The sequence below is a fragment of the Chelonoidis abingdonii genome, chromosome 1 (genome assembly GCF_003597395.2).
Source record: "Chelonoidis abingdonii isolate Lonesome George chromosome 1, CheloAbing_2.0, whole genome shotgun sequence".
Lineage (NCBI taxonomy): Eukaryota > Metazoa > Chordata > Testudines > Testudinidae > Chelonoidis > Chelonoidis abingdonii.
The window spans coordinates 63,389,964-63,406,218 of NC_133769.1; positions in this window are offsets into that span (position 1 = coordinate 63,389,964).

Sequence of the window (16,255 nt, forward strand, 5' to 3'; positions counted from 1 at the left end):
GTCCCTTTGTGGGCCTTACAAGACGCTAACAGATACAGTAATGAAACTAAGAGTGAAAGATAAAGCTAAGGATTACAGGGTTAGAGCCACAAAGGGATTTAGGTGCTGTGACACTCAGCATTGCAATGCCTAAATTTTAAGCACCTAGAAAATCACAGGAACAACACTGCACTTCACAAAGCCAAGTTAGATGCCTAGGCTATACAATGTTTGGGGCCAGCAGACTAAGCAGAGAGCCAAAGTTAGCCAATGGGAGATATCAATGAAAGGAGTGTGTGTTAAGCCCCACCCCTCTCATGCAGATAAGTGCCTAAGTCTGGGCTTCAGGGAGGTGCCTGTCTCTGCTTGCGATCCATGAACAGGAACAGACAGCCTGGAGTGAGGCAACCTAGGTGTCTAAGCCACTTGTTGCATGAATGAGTTAGGTTCCTGCCTTGCTCCACACAAAGTTGTTGGAAGAGGTGCACGCTTTATAACATCTAGCCGAGTGACTAGCAAATTCACTTAGGATGTGGGAGAGCCAATTCAAGTCTCTTCTCAGCTAGAAGGGGAAAAGGATTTTGAGAGGCCGTCCCCTACTTCTCAGGAACATGCCCTAACTGTTGAGCTATGAGACATTCTGCTATGGGTCTCCCCCAAGCTATCCTGTTGAAGTTGTTCCACTGTGGCTAAATAATGAAAGAGTGAGGGGAGCAGGAGGACTAGACTGAGGGTCTCCTCTCTGAGGTAGGTGTGCTAACCATTGAAGTACAGGACCCTTTCTCTCTCTCTGGTCCAATGACTATTTAAGTATTTACCTAGTGGAGCAGTCATTGGGCCAGAGAGAGAGCAATGGAGGGAATGACTTTGTAGTCCAGTGGTTAAGGCACCGACCTTGGGAGGTGGGGGACCCTGGCGTCAGCCTTCTGCTCCCTTTAGCCACAGTGGAACAGCTTCAACAGGAGAGACTTAGGGAGCCACATATTGGACTATCACAGAACTCAGTGGCTAGAGCACACCCCTAGGGGATGGGGGACACCCTGGCCAAATCCTTTTTCCCATCTGGCAGACAGAAAGGCAATTGAAGCTGGCTTTCCCATACCCTAACTGAGTGCTCTAACCACTGGTCTAAAAGTCAGAAGGTAGGCACCTCCACCTCTTCAGGCCAGATTTTGTAGGGGACTCAATCTGGTAAGAGACCTCTGAGCACCCTTATCAAAGAGGGCTCTGTATGACACTTAGTAGCTCCTTCCCCCAGTTTGTGAATCGCTCTGGGATTTAGGGGAGACATCAGCATCCAGACATGTGTGTATGCCCCAGGGTCTAAAATTTAGGAGTGGGATTCACAAATGTAACCCTTCTGCCAACTGGATCCAGCAGCAACAAGGGCTGGGTTCAGTATCTAGGGATTCCTTTTGAACAATACAACACTGAACTAGCCCAAGCCCCAACCCAGTTACCTGGGACAATTACCCACCACTCCCTGAATGCCTCTAAGAGGCAATACTTCCCCTCTTGCAAGCACAGAGTCTGAATGTAGTAAAAGGTTTTAATAAAAGGAGGGAAGTAACTCAGCATTAATTTGGGAAAATGCCACAACTATGGTTCATATACATAAACCATGAGCAAAAGACCCATCCCCCAAGTAAGTTGGGCAGTGTCCTTTCCCCCTCAGGTTCTTATGTCCCTTTAACCAACCCTTCCCTTCTTTGTACCCCACTCACAGTTGCTGTCCTTGGCCAATGCAGCCTCAGAGTTCAAAGGTTCATCTGCAGAATTCACCTCCCACCCTGTGTGGAAGTGGGGTGGTGGTGTAAGGAGGCACCTTACACGCTCCACTGCTCAATCACTCACTCGTTGCCCTAACAGCAGATTGCTGCACCTCTCTGTGGGGCTCTTCTCTGGCCCTCTCCACCAGCCACCCTCCTGGCCATGCCAAGATGTTTTCAGGCCCCCCACTTAACACCACTCTCAGTAATTCCAGCTGTTAGTGGGGGAACCTCACTGATGATGCACACTGGACAGCCTCTTTCAATAGAGACACTATCCCAATGTAGACCTAATACTTAAATTTAGTTATCAGTGATTTTTTTTGCTCTGTAGTGTGTAACAAGACTCTCAACTGAGTTTAAATGAGCTCTTCTTTTATTCCGTGGTATAGGATCCTTAAATAACAGGCTATCCTACTAGCTGTGAATATCAATTCCCAACCTCACTCAGCTCACTGGGCTTTGGAACCCATGTCCCCTGTCTAGCAAGGGCTGTTCAGCTGAAGGGAGTCCCTCCATCAGGGAATGCCAGATACAGTTCTGCTGCCCTCAGTTGAGACAACAAGGGTAACAACCCCAATAACAAGGAGACTGGGGATCCAACACCAGCCACAAGTGATCAGTTGGGCAAGCAATCCCATTATGCTGAGCACCTAGGCAGGGTGGGTATGTCAATGCAAACAAGATCAGTACATGAAGTCTTTTCCCACAACTCACCACTAGATGTCAGGGGAGAGCCCATTCAGACTCTGCTTACACAAAGGTATGTAAGGCCTGGTCTACACTACGTGTTTAAAGCGATTTTAGTAGCTTTAAACCAATTTAACCCTGCAGCCGTCCACACAATGAGGCCCTTTATATCAATATAAAGGGCTCTTAAAACCAGTTTCTGTACTCCTCCCCGACAAGAGGAGTAGCGCTGAAATCAGTATTGCCATGTCAGATTAGGGTTAGTGTGGCCGCAAATGAGGTATTCGGTCCGGTGTATCACAGTGGCACCGTCTGGAAACGCATCTGAACTCGGATACACTGGCCGGTAGACAGAAAGCCCTGCGAACTTTTGAATTACATTTCCTGTTTGCCCAATGTGGAGCTCTGATCAGCAAGGTGGCGAGGCAGTCTCAAGATACCAAAAGAAGTCGGAAACATGGACCGTACAGGAGATACCTGGATTATCATGTATTGGGAGACAAAATCTGTTTTTATCAGAGTCGTTCAGAAGAGAAATGCAAAGCATTTGAAAAAATCTCCAGGTAAAAGGACAAGTCCACTCACAGTTCTGTGTGACAAGATAACGAGACTAGCACGCAAAGACATGAAAATCAAAAGGCCGACGACTACATATGAGGAAGGACGGGGACCTGAGGACCTCCAGCATACTTCCAGACGTGGCAGTAAGGCTCTCATAAAAGATAGTATTGCACTTAGTCTTGGTCGATTCTCATCATCCTGATGCTCGGTGTGAGATGTCCAACACCTCACTTTCGTGCAACGATCCACGTGGATTCGCCGCACCGGAAATACCAAGAGTCACACAGACATTCAACGAGGGCAGAGAATATGTATTCCTGTTCGTCACGCCAGCCTACCACATGAACTGCCTCCGGGCGCTGTGTCAGAATAAAGGAGAGGTCGCAGCTGAATAAGGTCAAGATACTTTCGCATTCGCTTCACTCTTTGATATGACAACATGTCTTAGCAAACGAGGCCTCACCCCCACGCCACCCAGACGGCCATGAGCGCCGCAGACCAGCCAGCAGGAGTTAGCCTTCCACTGGCCTCTGGAGAGCTATTGTGCTATGCACCAAAAAGGGCTAAAGGCAAGCAGACCAGACCTGATGTACTGCTGCCGAGATTCGGCGCTTGAGCATGGGGGAGTGCGTGTGGGAAGTGCGCTCGAGAACAACGGGAGAGCATCAACATGGTCCATCCAAACCGGCGACACCCGGCCACCAGGAGATAAGCAGAGACAAACTTGTAGACTGCATACAGCGCTGCGGGAGATTAGAACAATGGAGGAGAGGGGACTTCAGGATGTCAGCCAGTGTAATTGAGCTCTTGCTGCTGCATGCGGGTCACTAAAAGCGGATTTGAGTGCTGGCGCTGGTGCTGCGACAGTAACGGGTTAGAAGGACTAAGAGGAAGGGGGAGGAGCAGAAGTCCTCAGTGGGAAGAGAGACGAGTTGGCCAAAGAAAATGCCAGGCACAAGTGGCAGATGATACCCAAAGGGCAAAGGGGAGTGAGAGAGTGGGAAACGGGGGTAAAGTAGCGAAACGCACGGCTTAGAGGGACACCAATAGAGGCCGGTACATCGATAACGAGTGAGAGTGTGTGGTGGGACGGGAGCGGGGACAACGGCACCTCGGCAGCGAACGTGAACCGGCTGCGACGGCGTTGCAGAGTGAGTGACAATGGTGCTGTAACTAGACAACATCTATGGAAGTGAGTGACACCGCTGCGCGGGAGTGGAGCATACTAGAGTCATCTGACTGCGCAGGAGAGGAAAGAAGGCAAACACAGAACAGTAATTCAGGGAGAAAGACAACACGGCATGTAACACATCATAAAGGAATGAGAGTACACTAAGAGTTACACATCATAAATGAGGAAGGGAGGGAGAGGAGGGTGGTCGTGTAAAGAGAAGAGAGAAGAAAGAGAGCAGTAGGAGATGGCCATGTGGGCAAGAAATGCAACGGATGTGGGAATCTTGCGGAAGCCGGTGAGAACTCATTCTTTGCGGACAGGCTACGCACTGATTGCTGATGGTCCTACACCTGATCCTTGATAAAGCATTGGGGCTCTTGTGACGTCGTGCATACTTTGCGTTATTATGTGTATAAAGTCACTAATCTATACAAAAAGTGCAGATGTTACATCTATCTAGGATGCGTAATTGTTCATCTATTCGGTCAATCAAACAGGGAGTGAGGAGTCCGGCGCGTGCCAGGTGACAAGCCGCAGGGCAAAGAGCGCTCTAGTGAGAGAGAGAGAGAGGACGTACCGCAACGGCGTGATGGAGCTGTGCGAGATGTGTATAATGGCATGGGGGCACAGTGCACGGAAAGATGCCGGGGAAGAGAAAAGCATTTAGGCAAGGTAGAATCGTAGAGTCGCGAGGACAAATGAGCAAGACGTGAATAAGTGGGCGAGTGCTCGGCGTCATAGCACAGAGATCGGAGGGAACAGCACAAGGGAGTAGTATGGCAGGATCTGCGTGGGTGAGCACAAGGTTGTGTCACCTGAAACTATGTCTGGACTGCCGGTTGAGCAGGCGCAAGGACGCGGTGGCAGTTGGTGTGATGTGCACAGTTTGTAACAGGGCGAGGACGACTGGACTGCATTATGTGACGGTACGGTTGTGCGAAGAGGTGAGCTAGACTTAGAACGAAGGGCCTGAAAAGTCTCAGGTATGTCAGCACACGACAGGACGTACACCTATATCGTGCGAAACCATCGTTGCTTTGTACTCCCTCGAGCGAGCCTGCCAGCAAGCAGGCGGCATAGATCCGATGAGGAGAAAGGTGACCGACAGAGTGGGAAATGGGAACCAATCGATCAGGCCATCAGGACGAGAGGCTCGGGGGTGGTAGGGAAAGAAGGATTGGGACTACTGGACTCCGGCACGCGAACGGAAAACAGTGGCCAGTCGTGGGTGAATGGACCGTCCGTTCCACGAGATGGCTTAGATCCACATGCCAGCACACGCCGCGCGAAAAAGGGGCGACGAGCTCACTGCGCCTGCTAAAGTACACGCGGGGCTAAGGAGGGGTCAGAACGCAGGCGTGGGAGTAAGCCAGTCTCCTAATGGGACCAGCAGCAATTGGAAAGACCGTTTGCAAGCCCAACACAGAGGGCGGCCTAAGATACTGGTCTCGATCGTGATTATAGAGGCCGATAGTGACACGTCAGGGAAGCTCCTCTCGGAGGTGGCCGTTAAGAGCAGAAGGACGCGGGACAGAGGGAACAGTACGGGGCTCAGTTAGCTACACGGCGGTGACAGGTGCCGGGTGGGAATAGGCGAAGGACGACGCGCGAAGCAGGGGGGAGGAATATGAGATCTCAGGAGCAACCTGAGACAGACACAACCGATCCGAGGAGCGAGAGGGGAGCGGGGAACACGGTGAAGTTGCTGCAGAGAGAAGCGAGCATGGGCTGGGCACAGCAGGTTAGAAAGCAGAGGATGGAAGGGAGTAGGGGGGACGTTCAGGGATGAGAATAAGGGTAGCTACCACAAGTGCGCTGTATGACCTGGGCCAAAAGTCGGGCGTATTCGACGCCATCAGCTGGGAGAATGAAAATAGGCAAGCGAAGAAGCGGAGGCGACACGGTGAACAATGAAGGAGGTTGTGAGTCATGAGTGGTCAGAGTCATGCCGGTGTTAGTCGGGGTTGCAATGCACGGGAGTGCCATATTCGCACCGCTAGGACAGAAGAAGTAATGCTATATAGTAGAGGGAGGAGAAGCCGGGGAAGCGTAGATTGATAAAGCTCGACGGCAGCACAATCGATGGGGGATAGGAGTCAGGCGGCCACCGGGCAAGAGCGAAAATATAACGAAGGGGGACAACACGTAAAAGACGAGCGACAGAGAGCAAGCAAGAGGCAGGGCAGCAAAGCTGTGGCAGGAGTGATTTTTTTGAGTGTGAGCCAAAGGCAGTCAATCAAGGGCATTCGTTAGGACATAAAAACGCTGCAAGCCGCAGATTATCCGTGCGATTGAAGTGTAATTTACTTCGAGAAGAGTATTGCGACGATAGAGCATTAAGGGATAGCTCCGACAGGTTAATGCTCGCGGTAATTTGAAGGCGCAGTAGCCTCAGGGAATATCGTGGGGAGTCGACTTAGGCCAACTGAAATATATATGGAGGTGGCTTTGGATGGTGGCAGGTGGGTGTAGGAAGAGCAGTGCGAGCAGAAAACATAACGTGGGTGAGGTACACAATACAAAGTACATGTGTGTTAGACAAAAAGGCACGCCCAGCCAGCTAGGGGGTGGTGCGCTCACAGTGATAGGAGTGTCATTATGTTCATCACGGTGGTGAAATGAATCCGTCACTCGAAAGGAAGACGGGGGTGGGTGGCGGCACTCCCTGCGAGCATAAAGAAAAGGGAGATGTGGTCCGACTACACTTTCAGTAGTGGATTGGTGGCCGGGTGACGAAAAGAGCTTCTGGTGGTATCAGGGCCTAGATATATGGGTGGAATGAGTTTCCTTACAGAAGATGAGTAGTGTGTAGGTACTTGTGGAGCGGGCGCCAGGGTAGAGATGAACCTGATAAGAGGGAACCTGGCCGCAGGTAGCTCGAGGCGTCTGAGAGACGATGGTATTGTGGAGTGTATATGAGAGAGAGCAAAAAGGTGTTTCAGAGACGCACTAAAATGGAGCATGCAATATGACTCTCAATAGGCAAATTGGAAGTTAGGGGTACGAGAAACCGCAAAGTGACGCAGAGCAGGCAGCAGGTGAGCAGAAAGCTGCAGCACTCGGAAAACACAGATAGAAGCAAAAATAACGGTAGGGAGTAATGGAGAAAAGGGGAGAGTCGCTCGTATGTCGAGGTGACCTCACAGACAAAAAAAGCAGTAGTAGGTAGGTCTCGAGCGAACGGCTAGGATGTAGTGATATAAGTGGACAAGTCGCTGCTAACGGTGCATAGATTAGTTCTTTGAGACCTGAATTCAGATTGGGCGCAAAACATACCGTGCTGTGATAGGAGGTCTAATAGACAGAGATCTGGGAGGTCATTGGAGTATTTTGCATGAGGAGAGGACATAAGCACGGATTTTGTTCATGAGGATTTACACAACTCTAATTATAGTTAGTGGGGGAAGAGGGCACGTGCGTATAAGGGCAGATTGTGGGGGAGGAGGATTCGCTATCCTGGTTGGTGTTCAGGTAGGAGGCTATGGGCTGTTGTACGGTGGTTGAAATTCTCTGTAATCGCTGCAGCCTATATATAGAGTTGTATAGCTTTGTATGTGATAGTGGTGTTTGTATAACAACTCAAAGCATGCAGTGCGGGAGCACCTACTTTATGGGACACACCAATAGGAGGATAGGTGCAACATACACGTGATCCGATAGCACAATTAAGTAGGGTATACTAAACGAGAAATTAGATTCGTTGGTAAAGAAACATTGAAAATAAATTACTGAATGTAATCAACTGTGATTGACACACAAGAGGATCTTGGAAATACAGAGTGCTGTAATGGTACCTGACAGGAATGTTAAGCTTTGTTCGAGCACCATCTCATCTCTTCTCTTAATCTTTACTCTAACACACACCAGACTTGAGAGTTTCAACAACTCGGGCTAATAAGAATAGTACTCTAGAGAAGCCTGCAAAGGAGCTAAACAAGGTGTGTCTTCCGAATTTCAAGTATAAGTAGAGTATATACTGCAATAATCTGGGGGAACTACTTCCAGAGCTAATTATAGATATAAGTCTCGATGGTCTCAATACCAGGATGAAATACATATTAAGCCATTGTCTCACTAGTTTATCAGCATGGCACTTCAGCACATATTAAATACGCTCATATATCAACAAAGACCCATAACTATTAATCGCTCGCTTTCACGATCAATTACTACAGTACATGGCTTATCTAAGAAAACAGTCGAATAACACACACTCTTTATCGACCATATGCATCATTTTAATAGGGTATAGCATGCGTTGGCAATTTGAAGTCTGAGTTTAGTGAGTTAGATTCTGGTTACTATTGAAAAATCAGTTTATGACTCTTCTATTATGTAAACCACGACATAATAAAGCACAGGTTGTAAGGACACTAGACGCACGCACGGAAAAACTATGTAAAGCACTTTGGTGAAAATAGTTAAAAAGCGAAAGACGAGATGGAAGTTAAATTTCTTCAAGTTACATAAATAAGACATAACAATAGAGGCAACCCAAGAGAGTGAACTTGACATAGGGATCACCACCTGAAAAACTGAACAGGATAGTGATATAAGAAGTATTGTCTGTGTTTATGCATGAACCTATACGAAGGTCGTTCCACGTGAGGAACTGCTAGTAGTTGTGATAGAAGGATACTGAAAAAGCTATGTAATAGGTGTTGCGATGGTTCGGAATCTTGGGGAAAAAAATATTGAGTCTATTGACTAGATGATTATGTACGGGTCTGCGTCTTGTAAATTCAAATGAGGATCATTTGGCATATGTTCTGAGTTAGCAATCGTCTACGCCGCGAATCTCTCTAACAATCGGAACACTACAACTTACTAACACGTTTCGCTCATGTAAGCTTCACATCAACGAAAGGAAAATATAATCAAGGCTAAAAATTGGAAATATGCACTATGGTTTGGTTTTTTAAGCTTGCAGGGCTAGAGCTGATTGAATTGGAACCAGCCTAATTGATCACAAGGCTATTGTATAGTAAGACTGACTAAAGAGAGGTTAACAAAATTAATACAACTGAGAGCAATAAAAGAGTGCATTGCTTATGAATGAGGGACATCAAGTTGTATGAGAGAACATAGTAGACCTATTGGCAATGTATCTCTGAGTAGGGAAGGAAGATTTCACACAGTATTTGATGATCCTACTATCAAAAGATGAACTTCACTGAGACTACAAAACGCACTAAGACTCTCAAACACTTAGTGTATATCATTCATCAAGGTATTCAAAAGGAGATGTAGTTCTAGTTTGATTTTCAGAGTGCGTAGAAGCACTTTGTTTATGTTTAATTTAACCCACAGGAAACACAACGGCACGACACACAAGCACACCAGTTGAGTGTTTAGTAACTTCATTTAATTCAAGCTACAACTTAAATCTGACAGGGGCACTTCTATCATATAGTAATTGATTAAATGTTACTTTAAAAATGAGTTTCCATAAATATCCTTTGTAATTTTCTCTGATGTGTGTCTTCGTTCTTTAAGTTAGTACCCCATTTGGGCAACGGCAGTCTTGTAGGAAACAGCTAATAGCTGCTTTGGAAAGTAAAAAAAAAAAAATCACAGAAATACAATAGAAGTTTTTGTATATAATAAATCAAAAGAATGTTATTTTCAGATTTCAAGGTCAATTATTTTCTTTGTCTCAGATTGAAGTGTGTGGTTTAGCATTTATGGAATTCAATAATCTGTCACACTCTACTAAGATTTAGAGTAATCTGAGAGATGATAAGATGCCTTACATAGAGGGTAATAATAAATAGTGTATGATAAAACATTTGCTTGTATGTTACTATTTTTGCACAATGCTGTTAGTGGAATTTGCATTGGGAATAATTACTAATAAGAGCAGTGAATATGGTAATCTTATACTTTAAAGGATAAGACTAACTAAGAGATGGCCAAAAAGGCAAATTTTATCAGATTGAACAATCCTGAAGTTTGGGGATATTTGGATGAAGATTTTGGTTTCCCAACTATTATACGTGAGGGGGCCCAGTGCACAATTTAGGTCAGATAATTAAGTAGTTTAATTTATAGGTGAGCAAAGTGTAAAAGTTAGATACAGATTTTTATTTGGAAAGAATTGTAGATTTGATAGCATAAAGATACTCATTCAAATATCAAATATGGGGGGGGGAAGGGGGCAGGAGTAACTGAAAATATGAACCTCGAACAAATCTGAATTTTCCAACGCATTAAACTGTCCAATTTGACCCCAAGGTCAATAGAGTCTGGATCTGGAGTCAATAGGTTAAATGCCCAAGTGTGGGAGTGCCTTGACTTATTGGGTTTGTAGTACACATACGGTGACAGTGACAAAAGGCAAAACGGGCTCCATGGTTGCCATGCTATGGCATCTGCCAGTGCAATCCAGGGAAAAAGGGCACGAAATGATTGTCTGCCGTTGCTTTCATGGAGGAAGGAATGAGTGACGACATTTACCCAGAATCACCCGCGACACTGTTTTTGCACCATCATGCATTGGGATCTCAACCCAGAATTCCAATGGGCGAGGGTGACTGCGGGAACTATGGGATAGCTAAGGGATAGCTACCCACGGTTCAATGCTTCAGTAATTGACGCAAGCCTCAGTATGTGGACGCACACCACTGAATTATTGTGCTTTGTGTGGCTGTGTACACTCGACTTCATACAATTTGTTTTACAAAACCGGTTTATGTAAAATTGGAATAATCCTATAGTGTAAACGTACCCTAAGTGTCTAACTTCCAGTGGGAATTAGGTGCCTACATACCTTTGTGATTCGCATCATAGGTGCCTATGGAATTTTTACAAAGGAAATTTAGGTACTGAGTGAGTTTAGGCAGCTACCAAGTTGGAAGTTTGTGGACTTCACTGGGGCCAAACACGATGTTTTAGACGACTAAATTGCTTTGCAGATCTCATCCATAGTTCCTAGCACAATGGAGCTGGGGCCCCTCAGCACTAACACAGTACAAATAATAGATAATTAGGGATGTGTATGTGTATAAGAAAGAGAGTGAGTACACACACTGCCTGAGAAGTAATGAACACTCTCAGCTCCTATTGTTTTAACCTAAAATAATGGGCACTCTGCCTCTCATGCGGTTGGACACAATTGGAGCTAGAGGGAATCAGGATTTTTAGGATTTACAAAACTCCTATTTATTATGGGGGGGGGCATGCTTAAAGGCACAATTGGGAGGAGGGCATCCAAATCCTGCTGACTTTCAGTAGAAGCTCAATGCCCTGTTACCCTTTAAAAATTCTCTCCCTGCAGCCTATATAAGGACTTTAACTTGTATGAGGTGTTCAGAATCAGGCACTGAGACTCTTATTTGGGACACCTGAATGGGCCATCCATCATGTCAATTAAGTGGGTTTCCTAAATAAGAAAAGATTCCTTTAAAAAAATCTGAAAAAAAAATGAAATAAAATACTGCAATAAATACAGTTATGTAATGTACCTTGGCTTTGCTTGAGCTTCATATCTTCTGTTAATCTTTATTAAAAACCAAGAGCTTAGAGTTTCACACCTGGGCTAAATCAGTTCCCTAGAGAACACCCTGCAAAGGAGCCAACCTAAACAAGTTTTTCCCAATTAAGTAGAGTGAGTATAGCAATAATGGGGAACATTCCCAGAGCTTCTTAGCTATAATTCAATGTCCTACCAGGATGAAACTACTTAAACCATTGTCCTCCTAGTTTATCCATCCACTTCAGACCATATTATAGTCTTCTAAAAAAGACCAACACTATCACCTATTAATCTTTTTAACAATCATTATAGACACATGGCTTATATAGAACAACAGTGACATCCACATCTTTCTATAGACATATGCCATGCATCTTCATGGTATATTGAAGTCTGAGTGTTAGTGTTAGCTCTCTGGCTTCTCATTGAAAAAATAGTTAGCTTTTTTTATGTAACCATGGAAAACTATGTAAAGACTTTGGTGAAAAATAGTTAAAAAGCAAGACATGAAAGTTAAAATTCATCAGTTAAAATCAAATAAGACATTACTAGCAACCAAAGAGTGCATGACAAACTGAGGTGATAAACCTTAAACTGTGATTTAAGAGTCATCTGTGTTTACTGCATGAATATAAGGAGGAAAGATAGTCCTTCATGCTGAAATATGAAAAGCTTATTTCATAGGGTTAGATGGTTCAATCTTGGGGAAAAAATAATTGTCCTTTATCATTTAACTGTAGTCTGCAGTCTTGTAATTAACTGAGGATCAATTTGGCACTATTCTCTAGAGTTAGATTGTCTAATACTTTAAACATGAGCAATAAGATTTCAAAGTTTGTACTGTATTTAAAAGGAAGGAAATTTAATGAGGCTAAAATTGGAAAAATATGCTCATGGTTTTGGTTTATTAGCCTTGCAGCTGAGCTCTGAACCAATTGAAGCCTATTGATCAACTTGTCTAGTAGACCTGCTAAGACAGTGTTACAATAGTCCAACTGAGACATAATAAAAGAGTGCATTAGCTTTGCTGAGCATGTTTGAGAGACATAGTAAGACCTTTGCAATGTCTCTCTGAGGGTAGAAGGCAGATTTAACAGTTATTTGATGTACTCTTCAAAGATGAACTCTGAGTAAAAACAGCACACCTAGATATCTAACAACACATCTAGGTGTCAGATATCATTCATCAAAGTCACTTCCAAAAGGAGATGTAGTTCCTAGTTGATTTTCAGAGTGCAGTAGAAGCACCTTTGTTTATTTTAATTTAACCCACAGGAAACCACAGGAAGCCAAAGACACCAGTTGAGTCTTTAAGTAAACTTCATTTAATTCAGCTACCATTAACATCTGACACAGGGCACTTCTATCTATAGTAATTGGATAAAATGTTACTTTAAAACATGAGTTCCATAAATATCCTTTGTAATTTTCCTCTGATGCTGCTGTCCTTCGGTCTTTAAAAGTTAGTACCCATTGAAAGGCCAGGTCTTAGTAGGAAACAGCTACATAGCTGCTATTGGAAGCAAAAAAAAAAAAAAAAATCACAGAAATACAATAGAAGTTTTTGTCATATATAAATCAAAAGAATGTTATTTCCAGATTTCAAGGTCAACTTATCTACTTCTTTGTCTCCCAGATTGAGTGTGTGGTTTAGCCCATTTCATGGAATCTCAATTTGTCATTTCATAGTTCCAGAGTAATCTGAGAGATGGATAAGATGCTCTTACAATAGAGGTAAATAATAAATAGTGTATGATAAAACCATTGCTGTATGTTACTATCTTTTGCACCAATGCTGTTAGTGAATTTTGCATTGGGAATAATTACTAATAAGAGCAGTGAATATGGTAATACCCTTATACTTTAAAGGATAAAGAATAACTAGAGATGGACCAAAAATGCAAATTTCTATCCAGATCTGAACATCCTGAAGTTTGGGGATATTTTGATGAAGCATTTTTGGTTTTCACTATTATAGTGATGGGGCCCAGTGCAAAATTTAGGTCCAGATAATTTAAGTAGTTTTAATTTAATAGTGATGAGCCCAAAGTGTAAAAGTTAGATACAGATTTTAAATCTTGGAAAGAATTGTCAGATATGTAGATAAGCCTATAACAAATACTCAATTCAAATATCAGCAATTGGGGGAGGGGAAGGGGGAGGAGTAACTGAATACTGAACCTCGAACCAAATCTGAATTTTCCAACCACATTAAACTTCCAATATTGAACCCCAAAGGTCATAGAGTCTGGATCTGGATCCAAATAAGGTTCCAAATGCCACCCAAAGTGTAGGGGTGCTTGAATCCATTATTTGGGTTTGTGTCCTCTCTAAATAGTTAAGAAGGCAGATTAGAGAGACAAGGTCGGTGAGGTAATACGCAGCTAAACTACTACATTGCATACAAGGAGGAGGAAATTGGTTTTAAAGATGAGAAGGATGCTGTTGGAAGGACATGTTTATGAATGAATAATATCTGGGCACAATTTAGTATCAGACATAATCAATGCATATTTCAGCCATGTCTCACTGAGGCAGAAAGAATTCATAATTGTGTGCAGTCATAATGTCCAAGTAATGATGCTTTTAGTCATGACAGCTCTAACTTTAGGTAAGTCAGAGCCAACCAATTTGGTTTTCCTGAAAGCAAAAAGAGAGACTGTGCTGATTGAAGGTAGACTTTTTAATAGGAAAAAAACATGATGATTCCCATTATTAAAATATTAGGCAGCTATGGCAATTAACTTAAATTAATTGTTTTCAAAACATTTCTGCCAATCCTGAAAACTAAAGAGGAGGAAATTGCTACATATTGAAAAGAAATATGATCCATTTGTCATAGCTGCTACAGTTCACAGTTGCCTTACTCAGGGAAAGCACAGTTCAGCAACCCACATCAAACTAATTCAGAATCTATGTTCACTTATCACACTCCACCACTTGGAAATAGCATCTTTTTCATGCTGACTTCTATGCCTCAAGAGTCCCTCATTCTGTGGTCACTCACCTTCTTTAAAGTCCTCCCTAAAGCCCACTTCTTTTAACTAACATTCCAGCATAGTTCATTTATCCAGTCCCAGCACTTTCCTGCCCTCAGATCTAACTCTCAGAATGAAATGCACCCAAAATCATATTGCCAATAACAGAAGTGTGGAGCAAACAAGACATTAGGAAACCAAATGACTAACATGATTTTTATTTTTGTTGCTGTTGTTGACTCCTTCTCTCTCCCCTTCCTTTTTCTGTTAATCATCCACATTGCCTAGTGTGGAGCGTGGATTGATTCTGTCAACTGCACATAGCTCATAGTGAGGCGTCACAAAATTTGATTTTTGTTATTGTATAATTTCGTAGGATAACACTGATGTTTATTTTAAGCATTTTTTTTCAATTTTTATAGATTTAAATGTTCAGTTGCACAAATTATGGACTTTAAGCATTTTTTTCTGATTTTTATCAATTCACATTTTCAAAATTTTGAGAAATTATGGAGGAGCCCCGCAATAATTATTTAATGAGAGTGGACATCGAGATTCAAAAAGATGAAGTTTTCTACCATTGAAACACCAAGTATCAACATCAAGTGCCAAAATACAAAAAAGTTCTCACATTGCCTATCTATACATTTCTAATATTATGATGGAAGTGTTTTTACCTTTGTTTTGTGTGTGTGTGTGTGTGTGTGTGTGCGCGCGCAGTGAATTGATATTTATTGGCATTTACCAGTAAAAATTTAATCTTGCCAAGCCTACCCATCTGTCCTCTTGTGTCCATGCCTTGTCATGGTGGGACAGCTTGTGTGCTCTAACAATTCCCAGAGTCTGTGTCAGTGAGGGCTTTTTGCTTCTGGTAGGTTCAACCATGCCAGATTGGTCTGTGGGGGCCAGACAAAACAGACAGTCTGGTCCTGCAGGTTGATGGTTAGGCACAGGGCTAACAAGCCTGTCTTGTAAAAAAACAAAATATGTTATGGAAACAGTGATGGACAAGTCAACCATTATTCTGTGTGACAGCCTTCAGGAGTCTGCCAGTGGTGAAAACTGAAAGGAATCCACTGGCATGAAGACTGAAGTGCTCAACACCAAGACAAAAAGCTAAGATGAGACGCTACAGCTTACACATCCTGGGTGTCATCGAGAACAGATGGATGGCATCAGGAAGATTAAGAACAGCCTTGGGAGAAAATTTGCTGAATTCTGGACGGGATGATGGACACCACCATCAGGGTGTTGTGATCTTTTTGAAGAGGGGAGTGGAGCATTCCTTGCTTGAATGGAAGTCCATCAGCAGCAGACTTATGAGAGCCAGACTGAAAGAGAAATACAATAATATCACCCTGATTCAGTGCTATGCTTTGACAAATGACAGTGATGAAGAAGTAAAGGACAAATTCTACCTTACGGTACAGGCAGAGTTAGAGAGAGTACCATGGCATGACCTAACCATTGTCATGGGAGACCTGAATGCCAAGGTCAGTAAGGACAACACAAACAAGAGAGCAATGGGAAGACATGGGTGTGGCATCATGAATGAAAATGGAGAGAGGCTTGTTGATTTATGTAATATGAATGACCTAGTCATTGGTGGAACCCTATTTCAATATTGCGA